We start from the raw sequence: 19,268 nt of genomic DNA, 5'->3' as shown, positions 1-19,268 counted from the left end.
GAAAATTCTCCGAAAAATCTTTGGTTCTCTTCTTGTAGGCGAGAATGAGTACCGTAACCGATGGAACAGCGATCTGTATGAGCGAGCTATAGCGAGATGTAGGCATAGTGAAGCTTATTACAATACAGCGGCTGCGCTGGCTTGGCCATGTCTCGGGAATGAACGAAAGTGCTCCGGCACGGCAGTCCGGACAGGATGAAAGACTTAATCTACTTTGGGGAGATCACGAGAGGCAAAACCTGGTAGCACTCGGTGTCACCAACAGGCTCCGGCAAAAAGCTGACATAGGCCGTAGTGCCATCTAAGTTGTTGAAGTAGGTATATGATGACGTAGCAGGTGACGAATCTTGGATTTATGCATATGAAGCGGAAAAAACCCAGCAATCGACAGTATGGGTGTTCCAAGTCGAGCTCGATTCAACAAAATTGGTTAATTTCAAAGCAAATGATCGCCTTTTTTTCGGAGTATCTGGTCATATTGCAACTGTACCACCAAAGAAACCTAAACCAGTCGCCCCTCGGCAGACAATGGTAGCCCTCCGACTGTATTTCTGCCATGAAGAAGCTCCTCATAAAAACCCATTTGCCGTTCGGAGTCAGCTTAAAACTGTAGGTACCTCCATTTTTGGAACAACATCAAGACGCACGCCACAAATAGGAGGGGAAACTCGGCCAAAGACTCCTGTTAGGAGCGTACGCGCCAATTTTTTACTTATTTTTAATCACCGCATCATTACGCATCATTTAAGACAATGCGAGCCCTCTCTCTCTCTCTCACGTAACGGCTCACACAAGCGAGTTTTTGAGCACTCAAAAGATCAAATTAATGAGTCATCTGTTTTACCTGAGTTGGCACCTAACGATTTCTTTTTGTCCCGAACATCAAAAATAAAATGCGAGGCCAACATTTCTCAACGCTTGTAGAAGCTGTTGGCGCCTTAAAACAGCTTGCTTTGAAGGTTTCCACTTCCGAGTGGCAAAAGTGCTTCGAAAATTGGTTCAACAAAATGCAGAAGTGTATTGAATATAAAGTAGAATATTTTGAAAACAATATATCCATTTGTATTATTATTTTACTTTGTTTTTTTTTTAGGTGTAAACTATAAATGGCGACCCTCGTAACAATGTTTAAAAAATGCAGGATTTGAAAAGTTCAATGCTGCTGCAGCCATGATTTGCTTCCAGCATCGGCGCAAGACAAATTGTTGTCATATTTCATACAGACTGTCAAGTTTAGAAACTGCAAATATTGCATTTTTTCTTTGGAAAGTCATAATGAAATGAAGAAAAATATGCCGGCCTTTTGACCTTTGCTTTTTATTAAATCTATTTCAGTAACTTTGTGCAATATTTTGCGACTCTTCAATTGCATTACATTTTTCATTATGCAAAAACTGTGCTTTTGACTCGATTGCTTTGCCCCTGTGAGGAGAAAGCATACGCACACACACACATACTACAGAGCATAAAACAGAGACATGTCGAAACTTAAACTTTTTTAACATACACACATATACATATCATTAATAATAGTATTGAATTGTGCTTTAAAAAAATTCAACTTCACTCTCAGCTTTAGTTGCGGGGAGTAAGCGCAGTCACTGCTGCCTTTGCTGTTTTTTTTTGTTGGATGAACTAGAAGTTATTCAAATTCATCGTTCGGATGCGAATGTTTGCAAATTCAGATTTGTGTGTGTATTTACATTTGCAAACCTCGTTGCTTGCATTTTGCCAAAGATGAGTGCCGAGGATGGTATTACTGTGCTTCAATTTGAAAAGGGAAAAAGTTTGATTTCAAAACTTTACTATCACACTGATTTGTATATAAATAATGTATGGGGAAATTGTATTATAAAATATATTGAAATTAAATATAACTAAATTTTGTAATTTAACTTGCAAATAAAACTTAGGTTGCAAACACAGTGCACGCTGAGACGAAGTCGAAGATGAAGACGAAGCTGAAGACGAAAAACAGTGCAGAACAAATCGTATGAATTCGCTCGCTCGTACGCATAGTGCGCGACTAACGGAATATGTTTTAAATATTCCTTTTTAAGTTTTAATAGTCTTTATTAGTCACTAAAACCAACAAACGGAATATGTTTTAAATATTCCTGTTTTTATTAATACTTTTTATTAGTCACTAAAATCAACTGCTTAAACAGAAGTGTCTACTAAAACTAAAACTTAAGAGCTAATATTACAATTTTTATGTTACAAACTTACAAACTTACTTACAGCTAGAGTAATATTTAAACTTAATAACGGAAGTTCTCTGATCTCTCTAATGATCTTACTCTTAGAAGTGAGAGAGTATGTAACTCGCGCTGTGACGAAGACGAAGATGAAGACGAAACGCAAGCAATCAGCTTCAAACGCTGCTGTACTGAATTTGAAGACGAATCGTTTGCTAGTTACCGTGGTTTTTGTTTGTTTGTTCTGTCTATGCTTTGGCACGTTAATTAAGTTAAGACAGTCGATAAACAAGTAATTAAATGAGAAGTAATAATCAATAAAAGGCATATAACTAAATATATTTTAAATTATTTTTTACCTTAACGTCACAATTAGCCTTTCAGCACATATAATTGGCGTTTTATTAAAATTAGTCCAATTTTTAATAATAAGTGGCTCAATTTTAATTCAAATGTCATTCTGGTATATTCCACAAATTTCTTTTCATCGTGGCGCAGCTCATCATACAAATGATGAAATTCACCAAATGCTTCTCTTCCCAAATTTATAGGGTGTACTTTTTTATTTACTTTTATACATTTTAATTTAAAATATAAGCTTTGCTCAATCAGCAGGTCATCATCTGATGACGAATCCATTGCGGCTAACATAACAAAAGCGCAACCAATTCGTCTTGCACTGTGAAACCTATTCGCTTACTCGCAACGCAAGCAATTTCTCTTCAGCTTCGTCTTCATCTTCGTCTTCGTCTCAGCGTGCACTATGTTTGCAGCCTTATACATACGCATGAGTAACGCAAGAACACTACACTAAAAAAAAATGTTCTCGTGCAAGTGGATCGTCATTTTGTTGCGCTCCCGAGTGTTTCACATTTTATCGGAGTATTTTTGCTTTAATACTGCCATATAAAACTGTGCGTGTGAGATAACTTCCTTTTCCTGAGTACCAAAACCTGAGATTTTTTTCAATTGATGTCAAAAACTCGCAAAAATCAAAAGCACAAAGTTTCATTATCACCTCGAAAAACACCACAAATCGCCATATCGGCTGTAATAAAATTCGAGGAACAGTGAATCTTCATCATCAAAGAGCTAACAATCGATAATAAAGAGCTCTGAGGAAAGTGTCATGCAAAGAATCGGTGAGTTAGCTGGGTAAATCTCAAGTTTAAAACTTTCTATAGCTGCTATTGAGACGGGAGTGGCTGAGGTTTAAAATATGCATGAAGAACTTGTTGCTGCTCGCGCCCAGATCACTGAATTACAAAGCAGCGCTGTCGCCACAGGCAGCGTAATAAACGGTATCCCTAAAGCTGTTGATGAGAATTAGCCTGATATATTCGCTAAGCTGGGCAGTGCAGCGCATTACAAAACACCGCCACTACGAGAGGCGGTCTGATTGCGAAGTGCCAAATGCAAAACGCGAAATAGCAAGTGCCGTGCACAAATCGTCGTTAAACTGTTCTCTTCATATGACTGGGCGCAACTCTTTAAATCAGTTGCTGCTTTGTGCAAGTCTCGCAAAATATATCTTAAACTCTCTGACATTGATCAGCCCGGATATGGGAATGTATGTATGTATATGTGCATGAAAGTTTGCCAAAGGCGTTGCGGGAGGTGATAGCGTATGTCTCTGAGCTCCATTAACAAACTACTTAAATATTAAGTAACTAAATTTTAATTTTTTACACAATTAGACAGCCAACGAAGCTATTAACAAGACTGATAATAAACGAAAGTAACAGTACTGTCCTTCTTTTTTCTAGAGACTCTAAGTTAATTAGCTCTGGCCGAAAATTATAGGATGCAGCAGGTTACTCAAATCGTAGGGAACGTAATGCTGTCTTAAGAAATATTTTTTGAGAACGAACAAGACCCATACACAGCAGTTTTTAGGTATACGGATCAGAAGACTCAGATGCATTGCGACGAATGAAGCCTAGAACCGAATACGATTTTGAAATAATACAACTAATGTGACCACTGAAGGAATATTTCGCATCGAATAAAACTCCAAGATCCTAAAAATTGGTTACACTTTGTAGTGTATTATGAGAAATTGTGTGAATGTGTTAAAAATGTACTGACGCCTCGAAAATGTTATATGAAACGATTTTTTTTATTATTCCAAGACAGACGTGACTTCATGCACCATCAAAAAGGTTGAAGCTTCTCAGCATCCACCGCGTCCTTAACAGATGAGACAATTTTTAAATCATCCACGAAGAGCAAGAAATTAGCAAAAGTAAAGCATTTGCTTATGTCATTGATAAAAATGACAAAAAAAAGTGGCCCTAAGATTCTCCCTTGGAGGACATCTGGAGTAGCAGCAAAGTGGTTCGACAAAACTCCATCAATCAGTGTAAATGCAATCAACTTGGAGTCCTTTAGAAAGCGATGGCTGTATGTCATTCACCAAAAACAGCCAGATTAGCCCCTGTAGAACGGTCAGATACAAAACCAAGGCGTAAAGGGCAATATAAAAATTTCCAGTGTTTGAAGTGGAACTTCTTAGGCGTCGTTGGACGAGTGAGAATGGGGAGTAAAATTTCAAGGCCATGCAACGTTTTGGGCATTTTCGTTCCACGAGAGAGAAAAAAGATGTAACGTAGAGGAAAAGGAGAGAGAGAGCTGTACCTTATATTAGATACACTTTAGGCTATTTTCCCTGAGTTTTTCCTTGTGGTATTTTTGGTTTTTGGTTGTTTTGTGGCTAATTTTTAGTGAGAAATAACACTGCCTACTTTTTGGCGCTTGTTTGTTGGTGCAAACTTGTGGGAAATACATTTTGGTGCCTACTTTTTGGCGTTATATTTCCTTGGTGCTTATTATTTGGGGCGTTTTTTGGTCCGCATTTTTTGACGTTTTTTTGGTGCCTACCTGTTGGCGCTTATTTCCGTTTCCTGGATAATGCTTGTGCGTACCATAAAGTGCTATCCATTCTGGCGTCGGATTTATAGGTATTGCCTTGCGGTAATTTGTGCCGTTGCTGCGGTCCTGAAATCGCTGCGTTTGTGCAGGTGATAAATGCTCGGAGTAGTGTGCGTTGTTGCCACGGTTTGTGTCCGTCGTTTACCTACACCGGTCGACCCTTCTCCGTTTTTTGTAAATTCTGTCTATTTGTATTGTCTGCAAATGTTGTGAATTTATTGAGGTATACATATATTCTTTCTCTCTCTCTCTCTCTCTCTCTCTTTTTCTCTCTCTTTCTCTCTCATTCCCTCTCATTCTCTCTCGGGTCTCTGTGTATGCACTCAGACTGTAGTGGCGTGCCTACTTACGCGTAGAGCGACCTCGATTTTGTTAAATAAATTTGATGGTTTTTCTTGCAGACAAAAATTCAAGTGAAACTTAAAAATGGAATATTATATTATTGCTATGTAAGCGCATTAATTATCTAAATATTATTTCAGAATTCCCCATAGCCCTTTTATCAAAAAATATTGTAAAAACGATTTAAAATATGAATAATATTTATTTTGTATCTTATGCCGCAATTTACATAGAATGTTTTTTCAATAATTATTTATTATTTTTTACTACATTTCCTATACTATTTCACAAAAAAAAAAAACGCTCATAAGCGCATACATCCATTTGTAAAGGGTGCTCCCAAAGACACTCTCGATTTTGTTTGAAAATAAAATATGTAAAAATTTAGATTCTTTCAGGCTTTACTATTTTTTTATTCAAATGATATCATTTAAATATCCACCATGAACAGGTCTACAGGCAAAACCCTCCAAACAGACGATTAATGAATGCCTAATTGTTGAGAACGTCGATGTTGAAGGTTGTTCAGCAGCATTTTGCACTACAGCAGCAATATTCTCAACAGAACGCCCACTTTTTGGTCTATTACTCCTTTTTTTATACTCCACAGAACCAGTTTCTTGAAATATTTGCACCAGCCTTTGACTTGTCGACTCATTCGGATGATTCTTCTTCTTCTTCTTAGCGCCACAGTCCTTGGGGAACCATTGCTTCTTTCACAGCTTCTTGCCATCGATCTCAATTTATAGCCACTTCCCTCCATCATTGCACGCGCATTTTCCTAAGATCAGCTTCAAATCTTCTAGCCACCTTTTCCTCGGGCGTCCCCTTTTTCTTTCTCCAATTGGGCGAATATCTAATGCCTTTCTCGTTGATCGCTCCCTTGACATTCTAGCCACATCTCCCAGCCATCTAAGTTGTTGAGACTTAATAAAGCTTATTATAACTAGTTTCTTTCGTAACTATGTCTTCCAGTTCGGCATTGGGGCAAATGCGTTAAATGCCATATGCCAGTCTCAGCGGGCTAAAGATCTTTCGGAGCACTCTTCTTTCAAAGCACCTTAGCTGTTTTGTCTTGTTAGCTTTCAGCGTCCATAGTTCACATGTAAGCACAGGTCGTATCAGTGCTTTATACATTCCTAATTTTTGCTCACGCGATAACATTTTAGATGTGAGCAATTTTAGATTAGCATTAGCTTTGTTGGCTGTCCGTGTTCTGTCATTGATTGCTACCGACATGTCTTGGTTGGCTGATAATTTAATGCCCAAGTAGGGGAACTCATTTACACATTGGAATATGTATGCCTCACACTTCAGTGCGGATGATTACTTCCACCAAAAAAATTACTAATTTTGACGCACAGACACACAGAAAGTTGTCCGCCGTCTTATCCTCCTATCCACATGCTGGGCAGAATGCACTGTCTAGAAAGTGGCCCGTCAGCAGTCCAACCAAATGCCTACAGTCCCTTCTGCTTAATACCAGGAGAATCAGCGACAGTCGGCCGGACATAACAGGTAACAACAGTTTTGCCCATCTACAGCTTCTCCCAGCGCCTGCCAAGCTCACTTGTGTGTTGAAGGAACCCGTTTGCTGTCTGTGTACTTGCCACATGTCAAAGATGTCATAAAAAAGGTATAGTTCAGGAAGTATTATATAGGGTGGGCCATGTAAAATTTGCTTTTTGAATCGGCTATAAAAAAAACTAATCAATTTTTTTTTTTTTACTTTGAAGATTGAACATTGTCATTTATGAATGAAAAATAATATCGTTCAAATGACTGCCGCGACTGGCTTTACAGTAGGCCATTCGATCAACCCAATTTTTAAGCACATTTTCGATTGTTTGGGCTCCAATCTCATGAATGGCAACTTCGATTTCGTGTTTTAAAGCATCAATCGTGTCTGGATGGTTCGCATAGCATTTGTCCTTAACGGCTCCCCACAGAAAATAGTCCAAAGGGCTTAAATCACAGCTCCGAGGCGATTCGGTTTTCAAAAACGGTAGCCAAAAGTTGGAGTGTAACTTTGGCAGTGTGACAAGTTGCACCGCCCTGTTGAAACCAAATGTCGTCCATGTCATCCTCTTCAATTTTTGGAAACAAAAACTCGTTGAGGATGTCACGGTAACGCTCGTCATTTACTGTAACCGCGGCTCCTCGCTCATTTTCGAAAAAAAATGGCCCGATGATGCCGCCAGACCAAAAACCGCACCAAACAGTGACTCGTTGTGGATGCATTTGCTTCTCTACAGTAATGTGTGGATTTTCTGGGCCCCAAATCCGACAATTTTGCTTATTGACGTAGCCACCGATGTGAAAATCAGAAAAGAAGAAGAAGACTCACCACTTTGGAAATAGGTTTTCAATATTTCCCAATTTTGTTCAAGCGTATAGCGTCCCATTTCGTAAATGTCAAACCTTTAAGTAAATTATGAACACATTTGACATGTCATTTGTGTTACCATTCTCAAAAAAATAGGTGTTTCAAAAAGCAAATGCTATATGGCCCACCCTGTATATTCCCATCTAGGCGTCATTTTCAAAAGACCCTTTGCATGCGTAGCTTATGTTAATTTGGCTGGCTTGAAGCCATACACAAACCATTTGGTTTTCGGCTGTACAAGTAAAAATGTACAAAAACATGGAAATTTCCGCAAAAAAAAAATATTTTCTATGCACGTTTTCTAATTCTTTATAAATACAAAATTTCATCAGCATTCAGCAATTAACAAATTACAAATAAAAAAGAAAACATACAACAACAAATAATTGATAATTGAAAAATTGTAAATACAATTTTATACAATTAATTACCAGACAAATCTGCATGATTTCGAAAGAAAAACGAAATAAAAGTGACAGATGCTTTTATAAATATTACAAAAATTCTCCTTTGTATCCGATTTTTCGTTATGTAATTTTTTCCACTTCCATATGTTTTAAATTAAATTGCAAAATTGTTGTTTTTGTTTTTCATACACATACATACATATGTGTGTATGTAGGTGGATTAGTTGGCTTGTGTGCTTGTCAGCACGTGTGTCCAAACCCATGAGATATGCGATGACCTTCGCACATACCCACGCACATAAATTCATTTCTGTGTAATTATGGTTGTGCCTAAAAGGCACGTTAACTCCACTAAAACACCTAATTTACGCTAATGAAAAGTGCGTTAAAAAAGGATGTGCAAAATAATTATATCTACTCTCGACTGGTGTAAAACTCAATTTACCTTGGCAGCTAACACGTCAAATTCTCAGCATGAACTGAGGGGCGTAGGTGTAGCCACATGCATACTTATACAATTGTATATATTATATATGTATAGTATTTAACACAAAGAAGTTCCTTATACATTCAGTCAAAAAAATACCCGGTGTTGGTCAATGAAAATTTTTATTATTTACCCAAATCTATTGTATGGACTTGCTAAGGCAGGTACCCGCTTGCCTTTGATGAATAAATCGAAAATATTGCCTTCTCTCTCAGTTATAAAGACGGAACTAGATGAGAAACTAACTCGGGAAGCACAGTCTATATGGGAAGCCTCGACCTCCCACAGGATTGAAAAATTAATGCGACGAACTTCCAACACGAAATCAACCAACTTTGTTTCATCACTCCCAAGGAAGGAATGTAAAATATTGGTTGGAGTACTGGCGGGGCATTGTCTCACTCCATATCACGCAGCTAAAATGGGCTTGGTCCAGAACGACGCGTGTAACTTATGCGAAGAAGAAAATGGTTAATTTTTAAGACCTCTTTTGCCACTGTTCTGCTCTAAGCAGAACTCGTTACAACTGCCTGGAATGGGTCTACTTTTCAGCTCTGAAGGATATTGCTGACAAAAGTTTAAACTGCTAATTGAAACTCACCAAGCCGTGCATCACCAACTATTTGTAACACGACTCCAACAATACTGGTAACACTACGAACACCCTTGTGGTCTATGTGAGTTCTACTCAAATTAGTCAGATATACCCTACCTAACATTTATCAGATGCATTTTCCAGCAACGAGTTTGGTTCTCGCCGCAAATTCTCTCTACGAATTATATCTTCTTCTAAACTTTAATTTGAATTTTCGAGAGAGAAAAAAGTCAGCAGGAGCCGTATTAGGTGAACACGATTAATGTTCTATGATATTTGTTGAGTTCCATGCCAACATTTCGACACAATGATAGGCTCCTCAGAGTTTCCAATAAGCTCAATAAGATTTATAACGATTCGACGGCCGCCATAGCCGAATGGGTTGGTGCGTGACTACCATTCGGAATTCAGAGAGAGAACGCAGGTTTGAATCTCGGTGAAGCACCAAAATTAAGAAAAACATTTTTCCAATAGCGGTCGCCCCTCGGCAGGCAATGGCAAACCTGCGAGTGTATTTCAGCCATGAAAAAGCTCCTCATAAAAAATATCTGCCGTTCGGAGTCGGCCCGATACTGTAGGACCCTCCATTTGTGGAACAACATCAAGACGCACACCACAAATAGGAGGAGGAGCTCGGCCAAATACCCAGAAAGGGTGTATCGCCTTTTCCATAACATCAAAAAATATCATAAAGTAACTTTTTCTAAGCTGCCAAAGTCACTTATTGCATCGTACCATTTATCTATTACTACTCTCGAATACGTCGACGGGCTTAAGGACTTAGGAGTGTTTCTTGATTCAAAGTTTAATTTTATTTCGCATATAAATTATATTATTCCAAAAAAATCCAATGCATCGACTGTTGTCAGATTATGGCGTTTGGTGTTAGGAGATGGCGGAAAACTACGTTCAGATTGCGATTGAATATCATGAAAAATTCCTTCGAAGTTGTTTGTATTAAACTGATTTTGATTTTTTTATGTTAAACTGAAATCACTGATCTCTGAAATCGGAGGCTTATATGTAGCTTTTACGCTCCTTTATCTTAATGGGAGTTTTATGGACCATTTCTTGTGTAGTGATCACAGCTGGGCGACCAGAATAGTCTGCCTCACTTGTACTGGTGGCACTACGATCGCATCGAAATTGAGTGAAGTTATGAATGCCGACCGCCTAAGCCGAATGTGTGCGTGCGTGACTACCATTCGGAATACCACTGTGCGCTGGTGCGAATCTCCGTGCATGAAACAGCAAAAAATAGAAACAGGTTTTTCTAATAGTGGTCGCTCGTCGGCAGGTAATGGCAAACCTCCGATTATATTTCTACTTATAAAAAAAACCATCTACCGTTCGTAGGCGGCATAAGACTATATGAAAAAAACTGTGGAACAATACCAAGTCGCACGCCACAAATAGCAGGAGGAGCTCGGCCAAATATCCAAAAAGGGTGTAAGCGCTAATTATAAATGGTTCCAATCGATGGTTTGGTTGGCTTGGGTATTGGCGTTTGACAGATCACTCAGAAAATTAGGAACATACTTTTGAAAGATACTTCTTGTTAATCAAACTGTAATATTTTTTGGAGACTGATTGATGCACCCTCGTATGTACATACATACATACCATATGCAGTCCCGACAATGTACAATAACTTCGATGTGTGCGTCATTTGTCCGATATCGGGGACAATAATTCAAAGTCCTAACCTGAAAAGTTTTTTACTGAATTTATTATTACATAATTTTTGTTTTGTTCATAATTTTTCAAATTTATTTATTTTACCATTATACGAAATGCTTTGTTAAGAGCAAAATCAATGCAAAAAATAAGAGAAATAAAAAAACTTAGTGTAATCTAAGACAAGAAAACTATAAACTGTGTTAGACGTCAAGGGTGGCCACACAATGTACTGATTCTTGCATTATTTTTAATAAGTAGAAACAGTACAAGGTTTTTTTGGTCCTCAAAAAAGGACCTATTTTCGTTTCTTGAAGTTTTGGGTAAGAAAATTAACTTTTCAAAATAAATCTTTTCTATTTATTGAAAGAAAATAAAATAAACTTTTAGTTGCAAGTTGAAGTTCAAGTTTAAAGGATTTAAGAGTTAAGGCATGTCAAAAACAAGAGCCTTTGAGCTACAACTTTTTTTGGTTCAAGTACATACGAGTACATCTGCACTCTACACAAAAAATAAATAAAAAAAGTACGAAAAACAGAAAATCAACACAGGTGAAAATAGTAACTTTCGTTTGCACAACTAAGTAATTTTCCAATGTTCCTAACCCATGTTTGTTTACCTGTATTAACTTCTTTTTGGGCGCGTCTCTCAAAGCTAATTGCCACCTCTGTAATACGTTTAATGGTTCTCATTGCTACAAATTGTTGCCCGTGACTAGGCATTAAAAATCCTATTTAGCTATTCGTATAATTTCTACTAATTTCACTGTTCTTTCCCTCAAATGTTGCCGGTTCTTTTCACCAAAAAACAAAAAAAACAAAAAAAACAAAAATACACAAAAAGGCTTTGCCACTGGCGACTTTGCAACTCATTAAAACTATGGTATTATTTCACTTCACAAACAATCGTAAACTTTCGAAAAACTAATGTTTCTGCTATCTATTTTATTTAGCAAGCAGCGCAGTGTCCGATATTCCCTTCTCTAGAGACGAGAAATTATACAACTACGACTGCATAGAAATCTCTTTCCCTATGGTTTTTTTTGCTTGGCATCACCCCTATTTTTAATTTGTAAATTTAGTGTTGTTGTACTTTTGTATAGTTTGCCGTACATACATACACACGTATTTAATTATGTTTGTAGTATTTGGCAAAAACACTAGTAAAACTGCGTGTATACAGTTTTTGCGACTTCTCCCTAAATGTGAGTGAAAAGGTATTAAGTTCCCTTTTTATGTAAAATTATAGTTTGGTGTACTCATTTTAGCAACTTGTTTACAGTAAATGAAAAAAGTTAAACCCATAGGTAATGAACATCTTGTGCAAAGTTTTTGGTCGCTATCCAGTCTTATAACGGTTGGTTTTTGAAGAGCTTGAGAACTTAAAATGATGAAACAAAACAGAAATATTGTTGGAATGAATTTTCTGTATTAGAGTTTGGTAGATAAGTTCATGACATTCATTTTGAATGTAATATCCAGCATATAGTATGCCCGCCGCGGCTGCGAGTTACAGTGTCCATTCGATCCATCCAATTTTTGACCACTTTTTCCAGTAAAACTGAATAATAAATCTAAATGAGCCAAATTAGTAAAAATGTGACGCAAACGATGGTGAGTCGGCTGCAATTCTTGCGCTATATTTGCTGTATTTTATAGGCACGTAAGCTAAGATCATTACGTAGGATCGAAGAACATCGGCCCATAAGCTGAGAATGACGCCGAATCGACATTTCGGTGTCTTCTTCAACACTTCGCTCTATGAACTTCACGAACAAATTTAATTAATTTTTTTTTCCAAAGTAAATTTCTATTCTAATTTCTACAATTTGGATGCGTTTTGCTGGCGTAAAACGATTTATGATGACTTGCCAAACCTTACTAAACAGAAATGTCATACCGGCTGTCAAATTATAGTTGTCATAATCGATAACTAAGAATACCCGATACTCTTTAAGGAGGTGATAATTTTCTTTGATAGCCAAGCGGCAATCAACGTTTCAGGTTCATAGACAGTGCGTTCGAGTACTCGGCTTCTAATTAAGTGGTGGCAATAGTTCATTACCTGATTTCTCCTTTTTCACTTTTTGAATTTTTTACGAAATATGGCAACAATATTATGTTATGTTATGTTATGTTATATTATGTTATGTTATGTTATGTTATGTTATGTTATGTTATGTTATGTTATGTTATGTTATGTTATGTTATGTTATGTTATGTTATGTTATGTTATGTTATGTTATGTTATGTTATGTTATGTTATGTTTTGTTATGTTATGTTATGTTATGTTATGTTATGTTATGTTATGTTATGTTATGTTATGTTATGTTATGTTATGTTATGTTATCTTATGTTATCTTATGTTATCTTATGTTATCTTATGTTATGTTATGTTATGTTATGTTATGTTATGTTATGTTATGTTATGTTATGTTATGTTATGTTATGTTATGTTATGTTATGTTATGTTATGTTATGTTATGTTATGTTATGTTATGTTATGTTATGTTATGTTATGTTATGTTATGTTATGTTATGTTATGTTATGTTATGTTATGTTATGTTATGTTATGTTATGTTATGTTATGTTATGTTATGTTATGTTATGTTATGTTATGTTATGTTATGTTATGTTATGTTATGTTATGTTATGTTATGTTATGTTATGTTATGTTATGTTATGTTATGTTATGTTATGTTATGTTATGTTATGTTATGTTATGTTATGTTATGTTATGTTATGTTATGTTATGTTATGTTATGTTATGTTATGTTATGTTTTGTTTTGTTATTTTATATTATCATTAGAGTTTAAACACAATTTTCATCAAAAACGCAGTAGAAATACCTTCTGCTCAAATATGAACGAGACGTTATCAATAAAACGGTCCGCGGATGACATATGGCAAAAATAAATTTTTTGTTTTTTTGGTAGGACTGTTATAAGCTTATATAGCAAATTTCAGCGTGATATGTCACATAGTTTGTTTTCTGTGCTACTGTAAACAAGTCAAGCTCGAGTGTGATATTTGAGCAGAAGGTAGTTGGCAATTCCCCCAAGCCTAAAATCTGCATACCCTAGGTATGACTTTAGTGTGAGAGTGTCCTTCTGTCTAAGCTAACATAATCTTACCCATATTCCATAGTAATCTTCTATTTATGCTTAATTAAGAAGATTTGTTATTTATAGAAGTGTCTGAACTTGAATGTTCAGAGAAAAAGGCGAAAAAGAAAATAAAATATATTTCAAAGAAAATTTAATATAAGCAGGAGCAGAATTCGTATGATACATTTCTTTAAGGTTGCTATTGAAAATAATATGTCGCAGAAAGAGCCATAGCCACTTCTGAATTGAGAACAATTAAATCTCAAATATCACCTAAACTGTCACGCCACTTGAGCAGCTACCGCCCCAAAACGAGAGCGTGTAATTAGTCAAGCAATACTGAATGCTACATCACTTAACACACCAGTTCATTTTCTTGAGCAAAGCGCTTTAAAACTCACATCAACTAACTGCTTCTATTCATTACAGCCGATTACAGGTTGACACACTTGCACTAACTTACAACGCACAATGTCGCACATTCACACTCACCTCACATTCAGCATCTAAACGCCCACTCTTCGCGCGCGCCTTTTAATTAATATATTGGCTTCTACTGAAGGGTCCGATTTCTGAGTGTTTGCGGGAATAAGCGTAAATGTAAGCGACACCTTCTGATGGCGGGCAATAACTTCCCTTAAAGTCAAAGAAATGCTTTGCATTTTTATACAATTTTTTAAGAAATGAATTTTGTGATGAAGTTTTCTCGCTGCCTTGCCTACTAATGATGACGACGGTAATTAAAGCGAACTTATTTGCACCCATTATTTTCAGTTAATCGCGTGGCGTGTCATTTTGTAGACGAAATTATCCACTGAGCGCAACTGTAGCATGGCTGATAATGCGCGCTAAGCTCGCACAGTAACAACATCGTTCGCAAGGATTTGTGCCCCAAAACATGCCACCAGCTCCACATTTTATGTTATTTCACAAATTAGGCGTATTTGTGTGGCTATTTCGTCTTTTACCGTAGCAGCAGTGGCTGCCACAGTGCGTTTACATTTTGAGTTTTCGCCATAGCACAATTTGACACCTTGCCGCCTCCCCGCATGTAGTTTGTGTTTTGTGAGGGCATCACTGATGCATGTGTTACGAGTCGTGTTACGACTATTTTGGTCTGATGGTCGCTTGACTTGTCACTTTTCGGTGAATGAGAACATCTGTGTGCAGCAGGTCGTTAGTTTGCTTGAGTTAACTTCAAGTACGAATACTTGGCTTAAATTGTGGATATTTCACGCTTGCCAGAATATTTGCTTTGACTTGCTTTCGTTTGCTTTCTTGTGTCTTCTCAGGAGGTGGTTAGTTAATTTGTGGTTGTAATCCTGTTCTCTGGTGTGAGTTTCATGTTAACTATTGCGAGACGCAAGCTTTGAACTTGGCTTTGTTGATGTGGTGCGTTTATGTTTATATATTTTTGAACTCATGCGAAGGATATTCGCCAATATTTCGGTGGAATAAAGTTAGATGTTCTGGGATATTCGTGTATTGGCATACACCCAGCAGCAGAAGTTTGCGCACAAGGATTTTTTTGTTAAATATTTTTCGTAATTTTTTATTGAAATATCATTCAATATATCATTCAATCCCATATAAATCAAAACTTAAAAAAAAAAAATCAAGAAAGTTCAACGAATTAAAAAATTCTTATCAAAATTTTAAATATTTCAATTAAAAGTTGTAGAAAATTTCAAATCATGCAGTTTTGTACAGTAAAAAGGAAGTGTGAAGTGGCTCGCAATTCGGATTGTTTTTAGAAATTCATAGTCTTATGCATTTTCTTACAGGTAATGCATGTAGGAAATGATTTTTATACTGGGAAAAAATATCAAAAATCAATGTTAATTTTGAAACGCTTCAAACTTTCATTTTAGTGTACAAAAATTTAACGAGCTATAAACTAAATAATTTAAAACTTTCTACAAATCATTGCGAATAATTTAAAAATAATCTCTGTGCTCAGTCTTCTGCTGCTGGCTGTAAAAATCTCTCCTCAATCCTAGAGGCTCATAGATTTTACTTACTTTAAAAAAATAATTAGACAAATATCTTTTACATCCTTCCTTAAGCAGATTACAACTTGTCTTTGCATTTAAGATTAGCTTTTTAGCGCAAAATTGAAAAAAAAACGACAGAAAACGAACCTCATCGGAATTCTCATTTCGTTTCGAATCGCTCGAAAAGGACCTTCTCAGTTGTTTTGTTGAGCTCTATGCAAACGCACCAGCTCTAAGCTCACTGGGACGCCCAACTTAGATTTGTATAGGCAGCATATTTATAGTTATAAATGTAGTTTAAAAGTCAACGAAAAGGGGCGTGTCGATTTGTTTGCTTATAGAATAGAACTTATATATAGAACTTGAAGTAATATGAAAATACGGTATGAAAATATCATATATCTATCAAGTCTAGGTTAGTTTAAATTAGATTAGTCAGATAATTTTCTTTATTATGGAAATGTAAATAAATATCTTAAAAACTATTTATTGAAAAATATACGACAATGGCCTAAATGGTCACAATGGAACACAAATAAATTGGCATTGAAAACCAAATTTGTTCTAAATAAAATGCGCAAAGCCTAATTATATTCATTTACAATTAACTGTCTATATTTCAAAGCACTACTGACAAACCAAACTAGACTATTCCATACACCTGAACCAATTCCATTCAATCTATCATATTATTAACTTCATCTTGGTCTAAGTAGAATTGCCCAGAGTACCGATACCTGATTTGCTTCAAAATATTGCACCCTCCTAAGAAGTTTGCTATGTTTTCTAATTCGTTTGGGTTACAAAGAGAGCAGTTTAAATTTCCATGGCCTACAATCTATAGAGAGAAATTAATTAAGAAATTAATAAGAAGTTAACTCATCAGACTCGTAGTTTTTAGTCGATAATTTATTTCCACACCGATTGAAGCTGGAAACGATTTTATTTTGGTTTCATGTATTTTTGCTTATCATCACTTTCGATGCTTCTTCAGGATGCGTGCCGCTTTCTGTTTCACAGCTTCAATGAACTCATGTCTTTTTTAATGCAAATTTCATCTCAGAAAGTAGATAGGATTCGGCCAGCGTAAGATGCGGTGAATAAGGCGACCATAGACTGGGTTCCTGCAATTGATAAATAATAGATATTACAATTCAGGGTGCTTTAAAAGAAAAAGGATTTCCGAGTAGCGGCCACCATAACCGAAAGGGTTGGGGATGCGGCACTACTATTCGAAAGTATACAGGTTCAAAGCCCCGATGACGAAACATCAAATGATAGAAAACGTTTTTTTCTAATAGTCTGGGTAGACAATGATAAGCCTATGAGTGTATTTCTGGTATGAAAAAAGCTACTAACAAAAAACTATTTGCCGGTGGGAGGTGGCGTAAAACTGTAGGTCTCTCCATTAGTGGAAATCAATTAAGTGCACACCACAAATAGATTATACATTTTTTCAACTTTGCCATTCTTTTTTGATGTGAAAGAACCGCCTGAGCTGGAGTCATCTCGACATGTTAAAAATTACTTAAGTTTCATGTGAAATTTCCTACCATTTATTACATCTAACAATTTTTCCGCGAAAAAAGGAAGAAAAAAACACAATCTTGAAGCGAGTAAAGGCACAGTAAATTAATGTGTCCTCAGAAGCAAGAAGTATTGCATGAGAACTTCTTCACGCTACTGCTGCCCGCTGGCCTCTAGCGCATGCGCAATTCTTCTACAGCAGCGTCACAGTGTCAGTTGTGTAACTTAAAGGACTTTTTGTTTTTTTCTTGTTCACTCCTCTCGGGAGCATAGGGCCTCGACAAGACTTGTCTTGTGTTGATGTCGTTAATCTATTTGATTTTTGACAGGGTAGGTGATTAGCCTGTCACTATCAGTACTAAGTAGTGGAAATGCCCACTTGTCGTTGCTTAGGAACAACCCCTTCTTACTGCTTGGAGCGCCATCTGTGTTTCATATTTTTCTGGCGGAAGGATCGCACGAGATGGTTAAGGGCTTCGCTAAATTTGGTGCGTCTGCGCTATTACTGCGATTGCCCGCTTTCTCTTGCTGGCGCCAGTGAAGCAATGTGTAACTGTTTGTTTTTCTTTGTTTTTGCTTGTTTTAGCAGCCACAATGCAAATAATGCGCTAAATATTGTGCGGGAGTAAGGATGTAAAGGATGTAGAGGATACATTTTTGGGTTTGAGGAATGAGATTTTTTTTTATGTTTTTAGAAAGAGGGAAAGTAGGTTAATTTTGAAAAATGCGAGGGGCGTGCTTTACGTGGGATTCGAACCTCTGGGATGGCCGGCTAGTGCACTTATGCGAGACTACCGAGGCCGCTTAAAAAACTTTAACCACCCAAATTCTATGAAAATTCACTAGCGGGCTCAAAATTAGAATATGCTCAATTTATAACTGTTCTTCGTGTTGCTCTTTAACCTAATAATTTTTATGTTCCGCTCCCATCTTATGCTGCTCGCTGTCTACCTGCCTACTATGCGCATTTATTCAGTAATCAAGGAGTAACTGCGTATTTATAGCCATATTTTTTCTTTCTTCAAAACACAGTTATTCATTGCCAATAAGAAATGACTTATCATGCGTTTTAATAATATTACAAATCCGCAAAATTTGTAGGATCGAGTAAATAAATGAAAACAGGAACTTAAAAAAAAAAAACTTTTCTTTCTTAAATATGTCCATTTTTCGATGTAAGCAATATTCTAAAATGGTGTCAGCTGTCCAAAATTGCTACCGTAAATTACGCAGCGAAATAATAAATTCAATGGATTTATTACTTTTTCAATGCCCCCAGCAATTTCCACTATGCTTTTCATTACTCAATAAGTATTACTACACAATTTCTCCATTTGCTTGGGCAATCAGCGAATACCTGCGCAATAAATAATTCCTCACTCGCTCTCACCCCCCTCCAAGGCACCATAGAGTCCTTAGGTATTTGCATTTGTTTGGGGAAACTGTGGATGCCTGAATGCCAGAAATGGCAAGAAAGGGATTTTCACCGCAGAATCTACTGCTTTCGACATATCTCTCACTGGAATTTCATACAAAGTTTATGTTATTACAATCTGCATACGCACATACATACATACACATTCGTACATGTACATGTTTTATGGCGCCTGCGAAT

Source organism: Anastrepha ludens, chromosome 3, assembly GCF_028408465.1.
Source record: "Anastrepha ludens isolate Willacy chromosome 3, idAnaLude1.1, whole genome shotgun sequence".
NCBI classification, from domain to species: Eukaryota; Metazoa; Arthropoda; class Insecta; order Diptera; family Tephritidae; genus Anastrepha; species Anastrepha ludens.
Note: the sequence above shows the minus strand (reverse complement) of the source record.